Below are 23,483 nucleotides of genomic sequence, written 5' to 3'. Positions count from 1 at the left end.
ATGCTTTAAACAGCAAAAGAAGGTATTTAATGGGCCATTGGTTCCAATTCATGTCTAAACTCATGATGACAAACAGGTACTTTATGCATGACTGGTACTGTATTCTCCATGCTCTGCAAAGTCAACAACTGATGTAGGTAAATAAAGTTTAGACTTTATTTTTTTAATTACCCTAAACCACAATAAACACAAAACCTACCAATATAACATACCTCTGAAGAGTTATATTAATCTCTTTTCCTGATATTTTATTAAAATATTCTAATAGACTAGAGTGAAAAACTACTATACAGATTAAAGGTACATTTTTACACACTTCAAAAGAAAAAAATATTTCAGAGGTAAAAGGTATTCCTTAAACTTAAATTATCTCACTTATTTACTCTTCTCCTTGTTAGGATTTAGATCAAGACTTTAAGTGTTTAGAAAGTTTTCCTTTATGCCACCCATGAATAGAAAGCAAAATCTGATATTAAAGAAAAGTATGTGACCAAATTACTGATTGATGCCTGGAAATAGACACCTGAGCCCTGTGCCTCCTGGCTCCAGAAGCGTTCAGACAAATCTGATTCACTTTTCTATGCTTTCATTTCCTACAGCTAGAGGAGATAAAATATCATCCACAATCGGCTTCCTTGGGGGTTTCAACTTCTTGGGGGAAACAAATAAATGAAGTGAACATATTTTATACCATAATTCTTTCCATATGGACATTTCGTACCTTCTGTAGCCAATGTAAGAAGCATCTAATACAGAATTGCTAGGACACTTTTCAACATAAAAATATGCAACTTCACATTATATCTACATATTCATCAGCTATCCTAAATATCCACACAGTCTGCAAATATGACTAGGTCCCAAATAACATTTTATTTATATTTTAAGAGTACTCTGTAAAACAGTTAGCCAATCTATAATAATTATCCACTTATATTTTGAGTTTTCATAACTGAGTTTTATAAATTTATGTGTTATCTACCAACTCTTTAAGATACTTTTACCCTAGCTTGTTAACACAAGTTTTACCTTACACCTTTAAAAAAAAAAAAAGTTCATTTTTTCTGGCATTTATTATATACAGCATCTGAGTCAAACTATATTTGTTGATACACATGCTTATTCCACATACAAGCCTAATTTAAACTAACGGCATCTTTTATTTTCCAAAGTTGAAGAGAAAATAGAGCTCTTATGGGCCTACTCGTCATGAATTATGAAGACATCAAATTGATGGGATCTTTCTATACAGAATTTATTTTTAAATCCTTTTGCTGAGTCACCCACTGTGTATATTAATTCAAAAAATACAGGCAGAGACTGAAAGTAGAGTCTCCGCAGTCAATTAACTCCCAACTAACTCATTACTCACATGCCTTTTATATTGATACCAGACTAGAAAAAGGTATTATATTTATTTAACGGATGAAATATTTTCCTTTTAGAAAATGTGGTTGTTCGCCTACTTCTAGATGGCTCATTCATTCTCTGGTATTCGGAGATGCTAATGTGAAGGCCAAATAAAATGTCTCTTCTAGGTACACTGAGCCTGAGAACTGCCAGTTTGTGGTGGCAGCACTTATGACTTCCAGCTGCCCTTCTCTTTCTAAATAATATATGTCCTTCAAGGGTAAACTGCATGTTCTGACTTCCACGTCCACCAGCTATTGTGCTCACAGCCTGAATAAAATTGCCTAGCATTGATTTCTCAGGGGTCTATATAATGTTTTATGCTTTTCTGATTAACCTCAAAATATCCAGTATAGAGTTTGATGCATAGTAAACCTCTATAAAACTCTGTTTATTTTAAGTAATTTTTATGGACCAGAAAAGTTCTGCAGTTCAGAAATACCAAATGATTTGACTACATTTATATGCATTTATATACATGTATGTATATATATTCATATATGTGTATATATATGTATATATACCATTAATTAAGCACTTGCTATGTGCTAGTCACTACACAGAGCACATTATATATCTTATTCCAAATTCTCACAACTACCTAGTAAGTTGATATTATCATTCTTGTTTTTAAGATGAAAAGTTAAAGTTAGATTTACTAAGTTACCTGCTCAAGTTGGCATAGCAATTGAGATATATTGCCTATATTTAAACTCAGGTGCATTTGGCTACAAAATCCATAGTCTTTCCTTGATATCACAGTGTCCTTAATGCCTAGTGAACAAGCCTGGATCAAAGCCAGTCCCCTGGCCAGTCATGGGGCCACAAAAACATCTGTAAGTCTTTTGCATACATTGGACATCATTAGTCCTCTAAAAGGCAGGAAAATGACCACCATTCATTGGAAATAATGTAGCCAGACATTTATTACTGACTGTTAGAACTCGCTTCCAAAAAACTCATTCCTTAAGGAAGCTTATGACTTCACAACATTTAGCACATTCCAGTACATCTGTGAATCTAACATCAATTGCATGCATAATGGAAAACATCACTTCACAGCAGAATTTACATTTGCTGTTTGGAGAAGACATCAAAACTCAGATTCCAAAAATCCTAACATGATGGATTGCCTCCATAGTAGTAACAGAAAACTGCATCAAATGCCCAGCACATGTGATCATTTGGAGGGACCTATTTCAGGAGCAGTGGAATTCGGCTGTTTAGAGAACACTCTTGGTTTTCATTTTACCCCCCAGTACCAAAGTCCATAATCAGGTCCTCAAAAAAGTCTCGTGATGTTGCTATTAAAATAGTAGTTCCCAATCCTGATGTGGACCACTTAGTACTTTCATTCTGATTTCCTCCCAAATTTTCTTTGTTGCTACCCTCATTTTCCTCATCCCAGCTCAACTGACATTTTCTGTTTTCCTCAAGCAGCTCATTTCAATGCTGCTTATGATCCAACAGGGCAATGATCATATCTCTATTAGAGAGTGTATTGTGTCATCAACTGTATTAATGATAAAAATGTAATATTTTATCAAAACTGTATTGTAATATATTTTACCTTTTTAAATTCTAATATTGAGGATGAGTTCTTAAAGGGTAAGGCATAGATCTTATTTATTTTATATCCCTGGCCTTACACACGGGGCTCACTCAATGAATGTTTGTTGCAAGAATAAAGAAATGAGTGAATGCAGTATATCACACCTCTCACCAGACAAGATAATCGGGATGGCAATAAGAGTCAAGTATATCTAAGCCCAGATATATCTCTCACTTTGCAACATGGTAAAGTACATATCCTCCTGATAATGATACATCTCTTTTTATGTCTTACATTGAGCACATTTACTTTATTTCATTCAAAAGAGAATGAGCTATAAAATCACTCAAGAGCCAAACTAAGAATTAGTTTTAAAATCTTTACCGTAATTTTTTTAATGCATTATATTATTTTAAATCTAAAAAGACACTAAAGGAAAAAAATACTGGCATAAAATACTAAAAAGAGAATTTTCCTACATAGCAGCTGTTCCAAGCTTTTTAATGAATACTCAGTTTTTACTATTGGTATGAGGAAGTGCCTAATGCAATGAACTCAATAGCTTATTTCCCAGAGAGATTTGTATGTAAAAGAATGATAGTTTTGAGCTGTCTGTGGAATCTTTCTGAACTTCATAACATTTAAAAAAAATTCTGTAATTAAATAATACAAGAATACCACTGCTTCATTTAAAAGAATTCGAAATCACAATGAGAAAATCAGAAAAAAAAAAAAAGATGTATAACATAGAAAGAAGTAGTCTAATGAAGGTAATTTTCAGTTTTCAAAAGCTCACATATACAAAAAGCAGAAAAGATGAAAATCAAGCCCAATTTTAATTTAAATTAATCTTCTTAATCCCCAAAATATATAAAACAAAGTACCCGAATAGATGAGAACACAGCCATTTTTGTCGGCACATTGATTTCTTTGCATTAAGTTTTGAGAAATGTTGGATAAAACTGCTCTGTCACCCCAAAAGATTCAGTCCTTGCATAGCAGGAAGCCCACTGGCCAAATGGATATTCAAATTATTCATGTTAACACAAATCACTGATGCAGTCCAAGTACCTTTGTGCAGATATTTGTTTTATAGATTCTGTATTATCCATAATGCTTTTAAAATTATATGTAAAATATATATATGAGAAGACAATAAAAGATTGCATTTTAAGCATTCTAGTTCAATAATAATCTTATAATAGATAGTCAAAAACTGTAGTTGCTGGGTTGATGCTCAATCTTTCTATTACCTAATGGTCAGAAAATTCAGGCTGATGTTATAAATAGATTCTGAAAAACATAATTAAGAAAGTGAGTACATTGCAAAATTCATGCAATGCTGTCTCATCTTAATTATCAGTGACTTCTGGTTCATTTGCCTTCACCCATTCAACTATGACTGCAGGTGTACACAGATACACACCCCCACATCCCTTTGTGCATTTCTTTCATTCCACTGGGAACAATGTTTTGCATGACAAAGAACACACCTATCACACTTTTTCAGTCTGTACCATTTGGGAAAGTCATGGGCTAAAGGAAAAATTCAAGAAAAATTCATGCTTCCCACATGCAAGGAAGATTACCATGTCTTCTTATGAATTCTTTTTACCTAATGCACTCTTATCTACTAAGACTTGAATATAGGATCTTTAAGTTCCACTACAATGCTCATTATGATGCTCACAGTATAACGTAAAATCTATACTATCACAACTGTCTCATTTTCATACTTTCTTGAAATACCTGACTATGAGTCTTGTGTTTAAGCACAGATCATGTCCCATAATACTTAAGGAGATACTCCATGGTTTATATAATTTTATGGTGCAAAGAGTATGCACACCTAGTGGAAACACAATAAACATTTGATGATGTGGTAGTGTTCCTCCAGGAAAGATAAAACCAGTTATTCATAACTGTGGTGCAAATAAGAAATGAAGAAGAAACGTTAATCACTTCCTGACGAGTGCATTGTGATTAATTATTCTTCTTATTTTATGTATTTACTTATACCTTAATAGTCCATTACAGACACTATTCACACCAAAATTAATTCTACATTATCATTACATCATATGTATAATATACTCAACTGGGTTGCAATTCATTTTAGTAAAAAAAAAAAATCTAAGATCACTTTATATAATATATTTATACTATATCTGCTAGGGTGGACAGTAAGCAGTTTCTCTTTCTAGTCTCTATTCTCATCATTCCCCAATGTGAACCCTGAAATCCAACCAAAATTGATTACTGGAAGTTTCCAGACTGTTCCCTGATAGAATGCAATTCCATCAGCCAAAACTTTTCTTTCTTTCTTCCTGCCTCTGTACTCACAGCTTCCTTTGCCTCATATCAGTTTGTCTCCTCCAGGAAGATTTCACACATCATCTTTATTTTAGCTGAATTAAGAGCATCCCCTCTCTTAAGGTGCCCAGTGCTACCTCCATCATAGCACCCTCCCCACTGTACGAGAAGCAGAGATTTATTTCTGACAGCTACTTGAGAACAGATCTGCTTTCCTTTGTGTCACCCAGACATTACACAGAAGACAGCAGAGAATAGGTGTTCAATAAAAGTTGTAGAAAGACAACAATGAGGATGTTAATTCCTATGGAAATAATTAGCTTAAAAGGAAACTTAAACTTGAAACTTTTTTTCTTAGACTCACAACATATAAAATTACTAGAGAAGCCATTTCTTTTTCCTTGTATTAAAACAGTGTATAAGGATGTTCATCAACAGTCTAGAACTGGAAACAACGCAATGACCAACAATAATAAAATGGATAAATATATTGGGTTTATTCAAATACTATATACAATGGGAATTCACCCACAGATAAGATGTAACAACAGTAAATTCTGTTCAGGAGGTGGCCTCTGTTTACTTGTCTTAAAGCTAACCACTGGTAAACCAAAGTAAAAGTTGATATGTTTAAATGATATGTACTTTTCATATGCCATGGGAACATAATTGTTTCCACTTTCCTTTATATTAAAATATAATGAAAAGCCACATTTCATACCCATAAAATTAAATTTCTATTAACAGCCTTCAGCCCACTCCTCACCTGAGAGCTGACATTTTAATAAGTAGATTTTTTTTTCCATTATAGAGAGACTATATCTCATAAAATCAGATTTGAAAAATATGGAAAAAATACAATAATAAAATGGATAAATATATTGGGTTTATTCAAATACTATATACAATGGGAATTCACCCACAGATAAGATGTAACAACAGTAAATTCTGTTCAGGAGGTGGCCTCTGTTTACTTGTCTTAAAGCTAACCACTGGTAAACCAAAGTAAAAGTTGATATGTTTAAATGATATGTACTTTTCATATGCCATGGGAACATAATTGTTTCCACTTTCCTTTATATTAAAATATAATGAAAAGCCACATTTCATACCCATAAAATTAAATTTCTATTAACAGCCTTCAGCCCACTCCTCACCTGAGAGCTGACATTTTAATAAGTAGATTTTTTTTTTCCATTATAGAGAGACTATATCTCATAAAATCAGATTTGAAAAATATGGAAAAAATTAGAAAAAATTATTTATAATCTTACTACACAAACACTTGTTATGTTGGTTAATTTCTTTTTCAAAAATACTATTTTTCTTGTTTATGCTTTCACATAATCATACTACTAACATAATTTTGCATCTAGCACTAACGTTTTTAAGGCCTTTCTACACGTTTTAAGTATAAGCAATACAAAAATCAATGTACATACATAAAAGTTCTTTCAGTACTATTAGAAAATGTTAACTCTATAAGCCACACACATAAACAAGCTGGTATGAAAAATCTAGTGATAATCATTGGGTGGTTTATAATTTACACACTTATAAAGGAATATTTATTATTACTTAATTAATGAACTAATTACCTTATTTTTTGTGAATAGTTACCAATACCAAAGAATGTCCTCAGAAAGGTTCATCTACTGCATTTCTACTGCCTTTTTGTTTGTTTGTTTGTTTATAATATATCATCGACCCAGAGTATGTCAGCATATCAAGAAACTTCAAAAGGAGAAAGATGTGGGCAGCTGACACCTATCAATGTATATATCTACCGGCCATTTTAGAATTAGTAATGCTACAATTATCATTTGAGGTAACATTTAATGCTTTCTCCTGAAAATGACATGTTTCTTAAAAAATAATATTAGAAAGCATGAGAGCTTTGTGTTTCTGAGAGTCTTTGAGTATGCGTGCTTACAAAAAGGCCTCTTCCTATAGTCTTTACAGCAGGGTCACTAAGAGAAAATAATTAATTTTTGCTGGAGAAATAACTAATATTTCTATTTAAAGTTGTCAACACACTGATTTGAATTTCCTATTATATGACAGTTGAGTATTTTAAAGTATTTACTATCAAATTCCATTTTAAAAACAGACATTTAAAAAATTTAAATATGCATCATTTTTCCATATCATTTTCTATGTTGTACTTAAAAGGTAAAAGTTTAGAGTTAGTCACAAAGTTTTTTAAACTTTAATTTGTTTATATCCAAACCTTGTCTTGCTTTATTTGTGTTATAATTTACTATAATTCAGAATATTGAATTTATCACAATTCAAATTAAAATGAGTTTATTTTCTAACTTTAATTATATATTGAATTATATAATGATTTTATATAATAGATGCTTATTACTTTAAATTATATTTTATTTATATAAATATATTAGTATTTCTATAAGATGAATAATAAATATGTGAAATGTTATTTATAACATGTAAAAGCTGTAAAAAATTTTTAGGGGAACACACATCACAGAGCTTAAGAAATAAATTATTGATTGTAATTCTGAAATATCTTGCTTGTCTCTCTCCAACTGCATTTTCTACACTTCTCTTCATAGAAAACCACCACTTCATGTTGAGAAATAAGATATCCCTTGCTTTTCTCTATTATTTTATCATGTATATATGATATACACTGTTTAGTTTTGCTCATATTAGAACTTTACTTAAATGAATCATAGTTTACATATTTTACTTATTTTCACTTTACATTTTAAGTCACGAATACAACCATATTGGTGCAAGGAGCTGTGATTCTTTCATTTTCACTGGGGTACAGTGTTCCTTTGAACAAATTACTTATAATTGGTTTATCAGAGCTGCTGTCTGTTTTCACTTAGGTTTATCCACACATATCCCTTTATTTTTGCCATGATAAACATTGCTATTACTAATCTTTTCATATCAATTTATCAATATAAATGTGCAAGAGTTTTACTAGGCTATATGATCAGGATGGGGATAGCCGAAGCGTACAGAACACACGTTTCCCAAACTGGTGGATCGCCAACAGAATAGTTGTTCCTCCTCGATCTTACCGGTGTTTAATGTGGCAGACTTTTTAAACATTTTCCAAACTACTGAGTTTAAAATATCATCATTATCTGTGAGTAAGATGTTTAAGTTTTACAGATTACTAAACATTGCCTTAATAAAACTGGATGGACAAATCTAAATTAGGCGAAGTTTTTAGGCATGCCTTCCTGCTCTACAAGGAATCAATATACTGGAACTCTAGTGAGTTATGAACTAGTTCCAAAATATGATCTCATTTTTTAAAAGAAGAAAATGTAATGTTATGTCTCACTATGTCTCTATAATTCACCATGCTTTGAAGCTGAATCTTCAGTGTGTGTGTGTGTGTGTGTGTGTGTGTGTGTGTGTGTGTGTGTCTGTCTATCTGTCTGTCTTTAAATATAATACAGCCAAGGATAGCAACTGAAAATGACTAAAGGGCACTCATGTTTCCAAATACTTGGTTCTTAGAATGTTCTGACTCTAGATTATTTTAGTCAATTTGAGGCAATTTACATTAGGTCTGGAGAAGACTCTTCTAGCTTAGGAAACTGACTCCATACAAAATAAACTAGTAAAGAGAGTATTCAAATAATTCAAATAATAAGTATTTGACAGGCAAAATAAAACTATGTTTTCTAGTGTTACCATAGAGACAGAATTAGGAACTAAATTAAATGTTCTTCTTAATTTATTTCTCAAATATTACATAAGATATTCTAATACTTTATATACTGAAAGACCCCAAACCCAAGTCTTACAACTTCCACTATACCACCAAGTATTCAGGATCAGCCACGTAACTTACTTCAGGTTAGGTAAAGTCTACACAATGTTATTCCAAATGTAATGGCCAAATAAAAAGCTAAGGCTTTCTGGAGATGACATATGGGTATTGTGTGCAGTTTTCTAAACAAGCTTAAATTCTACCAAGCCACAAGCCTGCTGGGGGATCTGCCACCACAAAAGTGAGAAGATGTACCGACCTTCTGGTCATCTCTTTTTCTTTTAAAGGATGGAAAATTTCAAGAACATAAACTATGCAGCATGTAGAGACTCTTAAGTTCATTTTAAACCTACAAAATCAGCATGAGTAACCCAATTTATTGGATCTTTTATTATCCTGAAATAGAAAATCAGATACACACACACACACACACACAAACACACACACACACACACGTACACATATATGTATAAATATAATGTGTATATATACACATATAATACCAAAATATATATAAACATATTTCAGTATTATACACATAGGAGACCACATTAATGTAGAGAAATAAAATAGCTGAAGGTATAAAAGATGAGCTTTGGCTAAAAGGCAAAGAGATTAAGTATTATTTGTTCCTCTACTCTGATAAAATCCACAGGCCCTCAGTTCTTTAAGTTAATAGTATCATATCCATACATATGTCAGAGACTTATTCTTCTAACCTAAAATTCTTCTACAGAAGATGTTACATGTTTAATTCTCATATTTATGACCTTGCTATTCAAAGTGCAGTCTGTGGAGCAATAGCAGACATTGCATTGTATGACAGAATTTGAGCAAAAGGCACTTTCATCTCATCTGAGGAATTCTGAAAATATGCAAGGAAAAGAAAAGCTTGTGTTAGAGAATGTGAGAACTATTCAGAAATTTAATTATATGTTTTCATGTGGCCTAAAATGTCTCATAGCCTTTGGTCAAACAATTTTAGAGTAATCTAGTTGAAATGGGATCTGTCTTATCAAGTCTAAATCATTGCCAGTCTTATGTAAATAAAGACTTAGAGATACAGAGCCAAATTTTACTGGCACCCTGTATCAGTATTAGTAAATACAATGGTAATAAGACAATTAAGCAAACATTCCAACTGCATAGTTAAAATTACAGTGCAATTATTATCTAAATCAAAGATTAAAGAAAAAAATAAGGTCGACCATGTCTGTATGTAAACAGTGCTTAATTTGGTATTGTGTTGAGCACCATGTGTATGCGCCTTGTGTCTAACAAGCCGTTCAGTCTTCTGCTTTCTTAAGTAGGTTTTACTGTTAAATTATGTCTAGAATTAACCAACATGCCAGTACACCATGATATTAATCTCCCAAGTATTCAATCACTTAACAATACCATCATTATTCTGGAGAACTCTGCTTGTTCACTGTTTGTGCATGGTTTCAGATGTTTCATTAAGAGTAATTTTATTTCAAAAGAATTCAAAAGCTGTGCATGTGCGAATGCATGATCTAAAAAAAAATTTTAAAAGTCAAGTATTTAATGTTCCAAAAGGAGGACAAAATAATAATAATAATAACAATCAAACAATCACTAGGTCTGCAAACTCAAAATGATTTTTTTCTTTTTTTAAATTAAAGCATTCTAGAGGGTTCGTGGATAGGGCACTTAAAAGGAGAATGTGAAATGAAGCGCAGGAGGCTGAATTCTGCTTTTCAGAGAGAAATCATCAGCTTCCAGGTATGTGTTTTATCAGTTGCCGTAATTCAACTGTGGCTGCAATACTGTTGTAGTCCCTTCCTCTCACATATCTATAGTCCTTAATTGGCATTGGTGTGCAGAAAATGAGCATAATCACTGGATCAGAAATGGCCTTCTCTTCAGACTACTGGTTTTTATATTTCATTAAAAGTGTTTCTCAAGAGGCATTCATATTGAATTTTGACTTCCAGAATGACCACAAAGGAACAGTTACAGGCAGTGAGTAAGGTCCTGCGGTGGAGTCACGCTGATTCTTGAATTATATCCAAAAGTCGTGAGCCCAGTCTTTCCAGGACCTGCTGCTTACACAGCTGTTTAGATGGCCCAGGGCAAACAAAAATGACCAAACCTTTTCCTCCTAGTCAATTCTACCATAATAGGCCCAGACCCAAATTAGGATGAAATTAAAGAAACAAATAACAAAGCAAATAGGTAATGTACCCTTCAAGTGATTTCAGAATCTGCATGGCTAAAAGAATACTCAGGGAAACATAACTTTAAAAAGTCAATAATATGAACTAGTTGCTTTGAAAAAATAATCTTCTGAATAGCAAGGACTTCTATCTTTGAAAACACCTTCATGTAAAATGCTTTTACATAAAGTATTCCAATTAAAGAGATTTTTCACCAAAATCTGAACCTATAAATTAAAATACATGTTTCTGAAAGGCCTTCAGGCTCAGGTGGCTCACTAGAAATGCAGGAAAAAATATTTCAAAGGAAATACACATTCCCCTGTATTTTGGTCCCAAATCAAAAAGCCTTTTAAAAAGATAAATGGAGACCACCCAACAGGCCAGAGATAATAGAAGCCATTTCTCTGGAGAAACATATTAATTATTTATTATTAATTATTTAAGTGCTATAGCATTCCCAGCTCTAAATATACACTGGTATGTTAGAAACAGTAAAATGTATTGCCTAACTACTAATGCTCAAACATTACACCAAGAAGCTGGCACGGTTATCACCAATAAATCCATTTGTTGACATTTACGTCTTTTATTCACATGACTTCTATTGTGGCTTTCCAAAAAGTAGGAAAGAGAAACTGCCAGATTTACATTTTCTACTCGCTATCTTTAAAATGGCTTGTGCCACCTTCAGCATTCTTTTAGAGAAATGAGATTGAGCTAGATAGGTAAATGAAGGTGTTTGTCATTGTCATGTTTATTATTTGCTATTCATTTATGTGTTATATAACAATATATCTGGCTTCTCTTATGCTCCAATCATTGTAATGAGAATACAGAGATGAATCAGTCATGAGTTCTGTCCCCAGAGTGCTCACCAACTAAAGTAGGATCACAGTCCTGAAAATAAACCATTGTTTGTTATACCAAGAGGCTATGATTGAAGTATAAAGAATGACACATCATAAGGGAAAAAGGGCAAGCATGGGTACATCTAGGCTGGGAGTTAGGGATAGAGCGGGTGTGAACAGAGAAAGTCAAGTATCATAGGCTTCCCAGAGGAAGTAGAACTTGAGCTGAATCTCAAAGAAGTGCTTTTTTTTTCCTGATGAGCAATGTTTAACTCATGACATTCATCGATAGCCTTGTGGACCTTAGTAGTCATAGAGAGCTCAATCCATCAGCCAAACATTTCTTTGGTGCCTGTTAAGTGCAGCAAGTGCCATAGAAGATTTTTTTTTTTTTTTTTTTTCCAAAGAAAGGTTTCAAGACAAGGTCCTGGCTTTAAACTACTTCTTTCTCACTGAGAGTAACCATGGCTTGAACGACTCATTTGAAAGCCTAGTCAGGCTGATAATCTGGTCCCTGCTTCAAACTCAAATTTGATATTTTATAGGAGAGGCTAGGAGTGCTGGGAAGCAGAGAAGGAGAGCAACTTTCAGAGTACTGACTTGACCAAATAGTTCTTTTGACAATCTTAAACAAAAACACTCCATAGTTGGCCATTCACCTACCTTAGAAGGGAGCTTAGAAACCATCCATTGTTTTTCATGCTCCTTGTGTCCTCACCTCCTGTCTCCCATCTTCACTGGCTGTAACCACAGACTTTCCTGGTTTTCTTCATCTTCTTATATTTCTTTGTATATTAGAAACCCTTAGAACCACAGGTAGTAGTCAGGCTGACTTTCCACCGAATTGTGGTCCATTTTCTCACAAGTTATTTAAGGGTTGCAGGTATCCAAGAAGCAAAAAGCTCACTACAGATCTTAAAGGACTCAAAGGCCTTCATTATGCCTTTCTCTGAGCTTCTCCGCCTTTCCAGATTAAATCAGATACCTTTAATACGTACTCTAATAATATTCTGAACTTTTGTTTCATAGCTTGCAGTGGTTTCAAGTCCACCTCTCTTCGTTAGGCTGGAAGGTTCAGGAGACTTCATCATATCTCTACTGTTGCCCTTTGATATCCCAACACCTAACACATCATCAGGCACTGTGTGGAAAATGTTTCACTGGTCAATGAGGAGACCTGGCTGGCAGGCAATTCAGAAGTATACATTGATATGTGGGACGTAAGGTGGGGTGTAATCCAGTCACCTAAAATATAGATAAGGTGACAGGATACACTCAATTTTCTTATTTTGTTGAGTTAAGTTTCATGAGATGGTTTAATGTAGTGTGCAAATAGAAGAACCTTTTGAGAAATGGGTTAGGAAGTACAGGAGGGTGAAATACATAGTCTTCAATGCCAACTGTGGAGAACTGTTAGGTGATGGGTCATCCACTGCATACACAGAGCCCTGGACTGACACTGAGGGTTCTAGCTGCTGTCACCTGGAGTAGTGCCCCTCGGTGGATAGAGGGGATTTTTACTTTCACACTGTTTTTAACTACCCACAAATATGCAATCCTGGATTTTGACAAGTGATCTTGTCATCTTTCTGTGACCAAAGGACTGCAAGAGAATCATGCTAATAGGACTGGCCACTGCTGGAAAAGGAGCAACAGTTTCTTCCTAGGCCTGGGAAGAAACGGAACTTGTCTATGGAGAATGATTCAAGAACCACACGTGTGGCTCTGAATTTCAACATACTAACCCCAATTATCTCAAAAGATAGATTCATACGCTTTCAAGTTTTATGTTTGAAAGGCATTTCTCAGCAGTGCAGGGCTGTGGAGAAGTAGTATATTCACCATTTTTCTTTGCTAGTCTAAAGGTACATTGATATAGGTACATGTGCTCATTGGTTCTTTATCTCATCACCAATAAATATTCACACATGTGTGACTGTACCACATAGAAGCTCTGGAGACACACATCACTTAAATATCACTCTGTCATGGAAGCCTTTCCCCTCCTTTCCAGCTTAAATCAGATCACTTTAAAATACACTCTCATAGTACTCTGCGCTTTTCTTCCATAGCTTTTAGTAATTTCATGTCCACCTCCCTTTATCAGACCTTCAGATTCAAAAGGACATCATCATACATCTACTGTTGCCCTTTAATATCCCAACACTTAACATGGCACCAATCACATAATAAACATTTAATAATTTTGTCGATGGGTGGCTGAAGGCTGTATCTAAAAAGCTGTAGCGATCAGAAAAAATAAAGTTTAATTTTGCAATCCCGGTCTTAGTTTTCTTAAGTCATTTTGTGTTTCTAAACAAAATAAGTAAAGAGCTTTTATCAACAAACTCAATCCTCCTAGCTTATAGATTTATCATTGTCAACAACCTAGCTGTGGTAGCAATCTATGAATACACATTTTACCAAAAATAGCTTTATTGATACTGCTAAAATAGGAGACGCAGGGGTAAAGTAAGTGTTATCCATTCTAAGGGCTAGGTAACATTGGAAAATGTGGAACAATGGAATTATCCTAGAACTGACATTCAAGGAGCAACCAAGAAAAGTGAGATGCATCAGCTCTATATCTGGAGTCAGGCAACTGCCAATAATTTGACCTAGACTGACCAGAAGAAAGCTTAATAAATGGACAACAGAAATAAAGGAGAATATGGTATGCCATCCAATTAGGAAGACATGCATGATAGTGTAATGTAAGATAATGCACTATCAAGAAAAGTAGTCAGTGATTTATCACTAAATTTAAAACCGACAACAAGGTTAAATGAATAAACAGCGTAGATTGAAGACAGTATATCTGAAAGAAGGGCTACAATCTGAAACTGATAATAATGCCACTGAGAAAAGATCTGCAGAGAAATGGGATTTAATCTGACAAATGAAGCTATAATTCAGGAATCTGATTAACAGTGGTAATTGGGACCCAATCTTCCATGAATGTAACTCTGTGTATTTTATCATTCACTTAAGTCACTTAGCCTCATAAGACTTTATCACCCCATTTTAAAGAGAGAGAAATAGAGACTGAGAAAATGAAGCAGCTTACCCAAAATTTACAAGGCTAATAAGTGGCAGATTTGAAATTAAAAAGGTAGACTCTCTTTTTATATTTAGGTTTCTTGTTGTTACAAAACAAAATATTAAAGATTCACAAATATTTCATAGAAAAGAATTTCAAAATATTAAAGATTCGGAAATAATTCATAGATCTCCTCCTCACAATTTTGTGATATTACCAACATGTACCCTTTTGTAATTTGTATCAAAGCTTTTTTTTTTTTTTTTTTTTTGGCAGTTGTTACAGTTTGTTAACACTTTTGTAATTGTGTGAAACTAGGGATGTTATTTATTTTGTTGTTGTTGTTACTGTTATTGTCTGCATCATACAATAGTCATGGAGAGAAAGACTAATGGCACAGGAAGGGTGACAAAGACCTGGAAAGGTAAAACCAAGTGAGTTTTGGATTTCAGGAAGGGAGGTAAAAGGGCAGTAAAGGAAAAAGAAGGAGCGTGATAACAAAGCATAAGTTTCTGAAAGCAAAGATAGCTGTCGAGGGTGGGAAAAATCCCTCAAAATTGCAAACATAATATACAGCAAAAGGGTTCTCGAAAGGAGACTTCGGGTTCCCCTATGATAAATCAAGGAGCACAAGAATAGCAAAAGAAGAGAAAACTGAAATGTTAAGGTGAAATAGCAATGAGATGACATCATCCAGACAGGCCATCTACTTGAAACTTCAAATGTCCAGATGGAAATGACAAACAGGAAGCAGAGTTTCTGGACTATTTTGCTTCGGGGTTTTCTGTGAAGAAAAATCAGTTGAAGACTGGAGATGTTAGAACTGATGGGGTGATCATAAAAGAAAACTGAGACTACTGAGTGTAAGTTCCCCATCGAATAAATTAAGGACAGTTCAAGGAACTAAGATGGTCCAGACACTCTCTAAAGTCATCTGATATAAGTGATTATCTCCTGGGAATCAGATTCTGTTCTCTGTTAAGTCCTTCTCGAATTTGTGTCTCTAACCCTGTCACCCCTTTGAGGATTATTCCCAATTCTCCAATTGTCTCCAAAGTGGAATATCAGGGAAATTATCAAAAATGTCCACTTGAATTTAGCTTGTATTAAAAATACTTAAAAAAATTAGCATTTCTAACTAAGAATTATTAAACATTTACTGTATAGATTGACGCTTATGTCCTATAAATTAGTCAAGTGTCACTTAGGGCAGTGGTACTCAGTGGGCTCCATGGTCCACCATCGGCAGAACCCAGGGGCTTATTAAAAATGCAATTCAAATGAAAATTCCAATGCAGTTCATCTCAACCGAGACACTCTGAATCAGAATCTGGAGAAGAGAGGGGAAGGAAATGGGAGATAACAGTCTGTTTCTTTAACGAACTCTCCAGGAGATTCCTAAGCACACTGATATTTGAGAAGCACGTATTTAAGGCATGCAAAGTCTCCTGTGGGATTATATCAGTGTCATTTTACTATTTTAGTGTATTTTATTTATTATGATTCACATAAAGAAATAATTTAAATCTGGAATTTAGTATATACACAAACCCAGATAGACACACAAACAGATACGCATACACTCCTGAAATAAATCTTTTACTAAACAATACTTAGGTTTTCTATGTGTAAAACACTCTAACATTTTGTATTCTATTCTATTCTATTCTATTCTATTCTATTCTATTCTATTCTATTCTATTCTATTCTATTCTATTCTGATTTTTATCCACCAAACTGATCTCACCACTCACTGATTGTAACTGGCACATTGAAAAATAGTATTCTATTGAGTGTATTCAGAAAAGACTTTGAGACGATAAACAGACTTCTACCAATAGTGTATCGATTTTATTTAGCCTGGAAAAAAAGACCCAAGGGCACTGACAATTACCTTGTTATATTTGTAAGCCTATTATCCTGAAGAAGAATTAGCTTTGCCCTATATGGCAACATGTATTTTGACTCATTACAAGAAAATACCTCATAAACAATGAGAGTTGATCAACAGTGACATGAAATATATCAAGAGGTATGAAGTACATCTTATTAGAAATGTTCAAGCTAAGCTAGTGGACCCCTTGGCACTTGGGTTTTAAACAGAACTTAAACCTTAGAAAATAGTTTGGACTTGAAGTGTTTTAATAGTCTCTCTAACCTTGTAATTCTATGGTTTTCTAAATTCTGGATTCTTGTTTCATCTTAGCATATTTCTGGTCTAAATTTTCTATTGCACTTACTCAAAATGCCTGTATGACAGAAATGAACTAGAGGTAGAAATATTTTAAGTTAGAAATCATTCACTTAACAGCACCCTGCTGTGATTATTTCCTTCCCTTTGTTCCTCCACTCACCTCTAAGGTCCTCATGGGCTGGGTCTTTGCTGTAATCACTTTTTATTCCCAGCACCTGTCACCAAGGCTTAACTATAGCTGGTAATAGTAGTTATTCGCTGACTGAGTTAAAGACTAAATGAATGAATATCTCTCATGATGATAAGCACCTATACCCAGGAAGCAGAAGACAGTGTATAAAAAGAATATAATTCATCTTTATGGCATCCTAAACAGGATATACCAAATAATGCCATTCTTTATTTTTTCAGATGAATGTTATACGCTTATGTAATTGTTCAGCTGGTAGTAGAACAAAAAGAGAATACATATCAAGCCTTCAAATTCCAGACAAGCTCTACCTGATGGCGTTTCTGATGACAAGTACTATCCCTGCTAATAGCGTTTTAGAACAAGGTATGCTACTGGCTGCAAAACCATAGATGGTAGGGAGAATGGAAAAGCCAAGCAAACAAATCTTGTCAGTTTACTTCCTAATGATAATTAAGATAGGATGATATGTGTTTATCAATGGACCTTGGAAAGTGCCATGAGCATAATAGGGTCTTAATGACTCAGTTGTTTGCGGGAACAAATATGACTTGCAAGTTCTGATCGACTCATTCCTTTAGGCAGAGAGTCAAAATAACATCCCCAAGGTAATAGGCTCAGAACAAGATCTTTTGATTGCTGTCACATTATTTACTTCACACCCTGGCTCTCTCATGTCATGATGTAAAAAGAAAATAAATTAATTATAGAGAAAAAATTTTAGAGAAATTGAATGAAAGAAGACATAGCTCTGTTAATAAGGAGCTAGATAATATGCTATGCTTAGCTAAGAGTCTGGTTAGTCATCCTGCTTATTCCCCTTCCATCCAAGTACTCAAAAAAGTCATAACAATTGCCAATACTCAATAATATGTTTTTAAAAACAATTTAAACAATAGCTCTTCTTCTATTTTTCCTGTCGACATTTTAGAAATATTTTACTATTTCTATTTATTTCTATGTAATTTAAAGGCTTAACCATGAGTAACTATGACTGTATAGCTGTACAATATATAGATACATAATGTTTATCTCTGGCTATGTATCTAATTTAGCACTATCTTTCCTCCAAAAATCTTCACTAGCCTGTGTTCCTCTTATTGGAACTCATTCAATTTATATTGAAACATATAGAGTGGCAAGTAAGATATAATCCTTGTCTGCAAGGAGCTTATATTCTAGTAGAAGGGGAAGCCAATGTCTTAAAAATGTAATCATAATACATCCTGGATTGATTTTATATGGACTGACTAAGCCCAGGTGCTTTGTGAGAAATTCAGAAGGCCATCTGGTCTAATCTGAGAGGGGTCAAGAAAGGCTTCCTAGAGAAACTGGCATATAGATTGACACCTGAACAGGTGCATAGGAGTCACCTATGTAGGAAGGTGATAGGAAAGGGAGAGTGTTTCAGGCAGAGATAACAGTAGGTATAAAAGCCTAAAAGCTTTTAAGAGTGAAATAGAGAGAGAAAGGTGAGAAGTGGTAAGAGGTAAGATTGGAGTAGGAAATGGGAAGCCTACTTGATGTCAAGTGGCCTTTATGACATGCAAAGACTGCGAGAATAAACAAGGGCTCCGGGCTTATACAAGACATTTTCTGGGTCACATAATGTAAAGTTGATTCTAGACACAACATAGAGTACAAATTGAAGGACCTTTGCTAAAGACAAGGAGAATAGTCAAGAGGCTATTTCAGTAAGAGATAGCAGGAACCTGGATGAAAGTAGTGAGAAAGATGAAGAGCAAAGGATGAACAACTCAGGAGGAATCCAGAAGAGAGCCATAATAGGATGGGGCAACTAGGTGGATATGAAAGTGGTGAAACGCAGTCAAGGACGGCTCCCAGATTATTGATTTGAGTGAGTCAAACTCACCTCTATGCCATCCCATGGCATGTGATCCGCACGCACTAGTCATCCTGGACTGAAGTGTGTCTCTAACTGTGCCCTGTGTGTCCCGTTCGTAATACCGTTCATGCCTTTATTTCTGCCTCCTCATAATGCAAGGTCCATCTCAGAAGATACTCTCTAATTCTTCTCATTCTGATTACATCTTTATCATATAACTTTAGGTCTATAACCCTTGTACAAAAGTCACTTTAGTGTATGTGTGATGAGAACTTGTAAGATTTCCTCTCCGAGCAACTTTCAAACATGCAATACAGTATTTATTAACTACAGTCACCATGTTGTACATTACCTCCCCATAATTTATTTATTTTATAACTGGAAGTTGGTAATTTTTGACCCCCTTCACCTATTTCACCCATATATAGTAGTTTAATGCCTGTGCTACACTTCTCTTCACCCCCATATTTTCAAGGCCATGGTAGGACATGTGCCTTGTCATGTATTTCCTTTCTCACCTTCCACACATAAACACTTGGTTCTTTAATTGAACATATTTATTTAAAGATGTAAGAGTTTAAATATTTTTTTTGTTTCCTCAAATACTTATGCATGCACTCATATGTGAATAGTGTCTTAGAAGTACAATATCCATTTTTTCCTGTTAGGAAAAAAAACTTTTTTGTGAAATCGGCCATTCCATTCTTCTGAGTCTTAATAAATGCATTCTTCTGGTACTGTTCATAATCCCACATACGACGAATAAAAAGATGTATGTACTACATCCAGTGGCACACAGTGGATTGAACAAATTGCAGAGGGAAGCTCCCCGGAGTGAATTATCATCAATAATACATGAATATCTATATTCTATTCTGAGTCAAGCTCATTGCTGCTACTAAAAATCCATTGTGCAGATATTTGTGCTCAGGATGTACTTTTACGCATTCAATATTTTATTTTTAGTTTATATTGCATAAGATTCTAGATTAGAGCAAATTATAAGGAGTGTGGAGTATCTTCAAGAAAACACATGTTTTTAAATTGTTGTTTTTTTTTTTTTTTCTGAATTAAACCCTCAAGATCAATAAAGAATGCTTTGGATGTCATATAATTTTAAAATAAAACCTACTTCGACTGAAAATTTTCTAATCACTTTTTTATAAAATACCCCACAGAAACTAAGTTTTCTAATTTTATACCCTGTCATATACCCAATTTGGATTAAACAAAATGGTGACTGTCATATTAAATATTAGTGATTATAATATAGTGGACTCGTTATTCAAATTCTGTATTTTTGAATTTATCTACTTACTAAAATGTATTTGTAACACCTAAATCGACACTTGAAGTGGTGGCTTCATGACCATTTGTGGATATGAGCAATGAGGTAAAAAATTTGAGTTGTCTGATGTGCATGTTCTCAGCTGAAGGCAATGCTCTGCCTTTTTGTTTCAGCTCTCATACTATAAACAAGCGTCCTCTTTGTGGTCTATGTAGTGCCACATTTTTCACATTTTTGTATCTTTTTTTTCCTGTTTAAAACTTGAGCCTAGTGCTCAAATGCTCTCTAGTGTTCCCATGTCCACAAAGGCTACTACGATGTGCTGCTAAAATAAAACAAAATGGAGACCAGGCTTGAAAATCCCCCATACAGACAAAACTATTTGGCCGTGTAACCAAAACTCAATCTAGCTTATTTCATAAACATGAGTGAAACAGATTATTCCTTGTAAATGCCTCTGATAATCATAAAAGAAACTTAAGACATCTTTCTAAAATGGTAGAATTTCTCTCAACCAATCCTTTGCTTTGTGATAACCAATCACTGTAAATGTTAAACAACGTCCTCATTTTCATCTTATAAGACATCCTATAAGGTTATGCCTCTGAGTTTCGTATTATTTTTGAATTTGAAAGCTCCCAGTTCTCAAGCTATTCTTATATATACCATATATTCTTACTAAATACTTTACAGATCTGGCAGTTTTAATTTTGTTACTTTGGATTTTGGACAGTACCTTATAAAGAAAATACGTGTTAGATACCTTTGTTCAGGCATAAGTTATAATGTTGTCGATCATGAGTTCCAAGTTAATAATTAACAATATATATTAAATAGGTGTCTTTAAACAGAAACATACATAAAATAAGCTTATGTATTGATTGGTTGATAAAAAATGTGATCAGAGTTTTAAAGAAACATAACTCTATTATGAGCAATGATTCAATCGTTAATTCAGCATTCTTTATAGAAATTTATAGTGACTTTATAGAAATAACTACTGCAAATAATATGAATCAACTGCATTTTTGTATCTAGAAATTAAAAAAAGCTCTTGTTATAAATGGTGATAATTTCACATCACTATATAATTTAATGTCACTGATATTGAAATGCATACAAATATGGATAAGAAACAGTTCTCCCTTCAGAGTGTTCAGAGCCTACTAGGACAAATAAATAGGTAAAAATAAACTAGAACACAGGGTGGTAAATGTGATCATCAACATACAAATAAGATGGAATAGAAACATAGATGCATGATGTAGCAAATGATTTTATAAAAATTAGAGAAAGAATATGGAATGCATGATGCAATGTATTTGAGTTGGTTTCTAGGTATGAATGTGAGTTCAGCAAACAGATTAAGAGGAGAATAGAGTGAATGAAGGCTCAACCACAAATTATCCAACTATGACTTTGTGAATGAAAATGTCAAAAGCCAATATGTTGTTTTGACAAAGGAAATGGATTTCTAAATAAGAAAAGCACTCGTATCTAATATTGTGAAGTTATTTTTGAGTATTCATTAATTAAACTAACAACAGATTTATCTCTTACACAATATATGCAAGCTTGTTTTGTCTGTGACCTACACAGTCTTGAGGATTTTTGTACATGGTGAGTTACAACAATAATGTTTCTTGGCTACATGATCAAATAAGTACAGAATGTCAGTGGACCTGAACAAAAAAAAAAAAAGAGACGGACAAAAAAAAACCTATTTTTGTATTGCCATATAACATTGGAACTATATTCCCATTCTATTTACTTTGCCTATATTGAGTTATAAACATATTAGTCATATGCCTCATTCCAGAAAGTGATCAAATATTAGGATTAAAGGCAAGTTTCATAGAAAGTATCCTGTTAGTACTTGCCTTGTGTGGTGAGGCGGAATCCCAGCAATTAAACACAATAGAGTTCTTGTTCCTCTGTGCCAGTATTTTTAATAGATCCACCATTGTAGTATATTTCAACTTTCCCTGGGAGAAATTACAGGCATCCTTTGAAAGATGCTGAGAATTACCCCATGGCTATGTTCAAATTGTCAGACTTCATTTTAAATGTTTTTGAATAGCTCTCTAAGTTCCAGGGGACCAACATGGAGGGCACAGTGCTGAAAACTGTATTATGGTGTCTGTTAGAGAACAGTGGGGTAACAATCTTGCCAGAGTCACTTCTCTCCACCTCCCCTCTCCAACAAAAGAGATAGATGAGTGCTTTCCAAATATGCTGTGCCCAGCTCCTGCTAACTCAGTTTAAATTCACCAGCAGCGGCAGCAAACTTGCAGATGGTGCCAGACCCCAGGAGGGGAACACCTACGGGGAGAAAGGGCCTCCTGAAAAGCTGTGCCTTCTCCCTTCCAAAGGCCTAACATCAAACTATTCTCAAGGTCCAGAAGTTCTGGCAGAGAAAGGGAATTTAAAAAGCCTAAGAAAGGCATGTTCTCCACTTTGACAACACAGAGACAATTTAGTAAGACCCTGCTCACTCACTGCTAAAGGCACGATATTTGTTGGCTATGGCTAGATCTCCTGGGCCAGTTTCCCTTTCCTTACCTCCTCCTGCCTATTTCCTCTTGACAAGTTTGCTCACCAGGCCCCTCAGCCTTAGCACTTTTCACAAAAAAAAACAGCACAATATCGATGCCAGCAGGGCCAAAGGTAGATGCCAGCAGGCTGTCACTTCTTCACCCCTGGCTAGAGTGGAATGCCAGCAGCTTGTATTGATTCCGCCCTCTTCCAGCCAGCCTCTAGTGCAAGCATGCTCTAGCCAGTCCCCCCACAGAGTCATTCACAGCTGCCAAGTGGTCTCTTAGCTTTAGGTGGTCTATAAACATTCTATTCTCGACAGAC

The 23,483-nt window shown here is 34.4% G+C and overlaps 1 protein-coding gene across 14 annotated transcripts in view; it reads right to left on the bottom strand.

Moving 5' to 3' along the window:
- RBMS3 (RNA binding motif single stranded interacting protein 3) overlaps positions 1-23,483 on the bottom strand; it is a 631,961-nt gene that overhangs the window by 445,001 nt on the left and 163,477 nt on the right. The window lies entirely within an intron of this gene.

Source organism: Pteropus alecto, unplaced genomic scaffold (genome assembly GCF_000325575.1).
Source record: "Pteropus alecto unplaced genomic scaffold, ASM32557v1 scaffold10, whole genome shotgun sequence".
NCBI lineage: Eukaryota > Metazoa > Chordata > Mammalia > Chiroptera > Pteropodidae > Pteropus > Pteropus alecto.
This window is presented reverse-complemented; position numbering and strand designations above follow the sequence as displayed.